The sequence below is a fragment of the Garra rufa genome, unplaced genomic scaffold, assembly GCF_049309525.1.
Source record: "Garra rufa unplaced genomic scaffold, GarRuf1.0 hap1_unplaced_001, whole genome shotgun sequence".
Classification (NCBI taxonomy): domain Eukaryota; kingdom Metazoa; phylum Chordata; class Actinopteri; order Cypriniformes; family Cyprinidae; genus Garra; species Garra rufa.
The window spans coordinates 6,636,929-6,640,333 of NW_027394276.1; the positions used below are offsets into that span (position 1 = coordinate 6,636,929).

Genomic DNA, 3,405 nt, shown 5'->3' on the forward strand with positions numbered 1-3,405 from the left:
GTCTACTGATTATTTTTTTTATTTCTCCTCTAGTCAACACTCACTCCCATCTCTAACTAGTCATGTGAGAAATCAGACCTTCAGTTAATTTGGCCAAATCAGATCACTTAAAGCTGTTCACACCAAGAGCAAGAATTATAATGACTATTTTAATTGTTTATATTTCACACTAACAGAAAATAACATTCTTTTTATCATAAGCGTATGCTGCAGTTATGTTGTCTGCATTTAAATGCTCAGGCTATTTGTGTGGTGGATTTTGATTGGCTGTCAATGTTTTCATTGTTCAACATCTGGAAAAAAAAATTCTGAAAGAGATTCCAACCATATTGTTTCTGTCATTTTATGTCAAATAGCTGCGGTGTGGACTCATCCTTGGTGTGAAGAGGCGTTTAAACTGCTTACAACAAAACCATCAGCAGGTAATCATATTTAAAATAATTCATTTTAGTTTGCTGTTAAATAATTTTTTTTTTCTAATGCTGCTTGCTTCTCATTCTGTTAAACTTACACAATTCTGCCTATTTCTCTTCATCTTATTTCTTTACTCCCTCACTTAACACATTAGTTTGTGCTCTGTTGAAAAATAGAAGCTTAGAGTTTGCATGATGGCCTTTTCTCAGACTCTGAATAGAAATGTATACAGATGAACTCAGGAGACTGCTAGAGTTGCCCGGGAACTTGAGTTTGAAGTATATAATTATAACTGCTTAATTTATATGTTTAAACAACAATAATAATTAAAAATTGGGTCAATAAATATTGTATTGTTTTAAAGATGAAGACCAAAAAAAGCAAAGAAAATCAGTCCCGGCAAGCCAGTCCTGATGAATGAGGAATGAACATGGTCTTCTTGTGCCCAAACACAGAGCTGAAAATTTGCACATTTCTACTGGTATGTATGTATTCAAGCAATGTAGTTATACGGGTTGGGGTTAGGGTTATATGGGGTATAGCAATGGATGTTAATCTCTCAAAAGACAGCCGTTACCATTTTTCACATGCACTTTTTTTTTTTTTTTTTTATAGCTCCTAGAATTGGCAAATCAACTGTGCTATCATCTCTGGAATTTGGGCAGGATTGGCCAAATATGGTGAGTACTAACACCTGCACCTATTCATCAACACTATTTCTCTGGAATTATTGTTGACTTATTGTTTTGTTTGTTTGAAGGAGGGTGAAGCCAGTTGACCATATCAATTCAATGGCCACCAGATGCAGCATTGCAGCCTGAAACCGCCAGTAAACTGCGATGAGGACTGCATTCCTGAACAATTCTACTGTGACAGCTCAGATGTTACGGCCCGTAAAAGTAAACTTCACAAATGACAACTGCAAAATAGTTGTGAAGGGATCCATTTGGCTCATATCTCCAACAAGAATCAATGGTAAGTCCAATGCAACAATTAAAAATAAAGATATATATTGTTTATTAATTTACAACACCCTAAATACATGTTATGTCCCTCCAGGATATTTACATCAGTTGGTGTGTGAGGAAAGCATAGAGGACCATCAGAGACTCCAGCCACCAGAGCCATGGATTTTTCTCATCGTTACCATCAGGCAGAAGTTATTGCAGAACCTGCACCAGCAGACACATTTTTCCACAGGCAATTAGACTGCACTGAACTTATACCAGAAACAATACACAGCACATCAAGCTCATATGCACTGCTCTCTATCAGTTGCACTGTCTGGACTCTAACTCGCTATTATTCTGCACCATGACATTCTGTTTGAACTGATTCATTCCACACTGCACTGCAAAGGTATGCGTACTGTGATTATTGTTTTAATTTCATGCTCTCTGTATAGCATACTATTTACCTTATTGTTCTCTACCTGTATTGAGTCCCTTATATGTGTGTGTTGCCTGCATTGAGCATTTGTTGTCTATACTTTCATGCTGCAGTTTTCACAAAAAAATGTCACCACCTGTACACTTGTGATCATGGTATTGTGACAATAAAGTGATATGATTTAAATTGGTCACATGTCTTTTGTCCGTCAGTTGTACTGTAGTGTGCTGGATAACAACTTCAAATTGTTCATGACATGGAAGGAGATTATTAAGATAGGGATATGGATAAGCAAGCAAGAGGAAGAAAACCAAGAGAGCTCTGATGATGAGCAGGAAACTGAATGTGATTCTATGATGCTCAAGACATTTAACCATGCATGCATTTGGGAGGCTTCATCTGGTTAAAATAATATGGTTTTAACATAACCCATTTTTATTTCTCTTGAATATCATTTGTCTTAATAGGCTACTTTAGCTGTCTTTATGATGTAGCACAAAGTATTGGATAATAAAGTATGGTAAATATTCTTTATTAGGAATGTTTGGTAAATACACCATTTAATTGTGTAAACAATACACATAATTACCATGAGTGTTTTAATCAAGATGCGACATTTGGTCATATTAATGACATTCAATACATGAAGGGAAGGCTGAAAGATTCATTAGAAGAGACTGCATGGACTACAGTATATTGCTACAGGCACTTTATGCACAGCTGAGGGTGATGGACCAGGGAAAGATCAACATCAATCCTGTACTGTATAATAAATAAGATGAGCATGCACATTACTGATGTTTTGCAAAGATGGACAAAGATGAGGAATATTTGACAAAGATACAAATGATGTCTTTTATATTATGATCCTTTGCATTGCATGAATTGTATAGCTTTTGCATAAACCACACGGTCTGTACCTTGTCTTACTGAATGACACACTGACATTGTGTGATAGTACAAAGAAGTGTCACAATATGTATTGATTGTTTAAACTGGTGTCTTCATTTCCTGTCATCACTCAATTCTTGCTCCTGATCTAATGAAATAAATGGACACAATTCAATTAGGAAATGTCTATTCTTATTCTAAGAAAACTATGACTTTCAACTTACATATTGGCAAATTTTTGAAAAGACAATCTAAAAAATGTGACTCAGCACAGTGTGCTGTCCATGATGAGAATAGATTTGTGTGTTTTGACTGCCCTTCAATCCCCAGGGGCCCAGTAGAGTCCCATGGAAGAGCAAAAAAATGAACATTTCAAATGGCTGTAAATCAGTGTCTGATTATAATGTCAAAGAGAAAATTGGCAGGACAACTACTTATGCTATGTTAATTACATATTGTTGGACACAGTTTTCAAACATTCATGGAAAGGTGGTATAAAGGTGTTTTAAAAAATGATCTTAGTAAAAAACCAAATTTCAGCATGCCTCTTAAATATGTCATAGATATTTGCACAGTGTACTTGTTTAGATAAACCTTTGTTCAAAAAAGATTGCATTTTCCACTATTTTAATAATAAACATTTTAAACTACATTACCCACAAACCTCTGCCATTCTATCTATAGAACACGAAAAAAATGGCGCTGTTATTT

The 3,405-nt window shown here is 35.3% G+C and overlaps 1 long non-coding RNA gene across 1 annotated transcript; it reads left to right on the plus strand.

Moving 5' to 3' along the window:
* Positions 1-355: 355 nt before the first annotated feature.
* Positions 356-1,993, plus strand: LOC141302340 (uncharacterized). The gene is made up of 5 exons (XR_012342367.1): positions 356-422; positions 779-895; positions 1,030-1,094; positions 1,175-1,389; positions 1,474-1,993. It is a non-coding gene; the product is annotated as an uncharacterized lncRNA (long non-coding RNA).
* Positions 1,994-3,405: the final 1,412 nt, after the last annotated feature.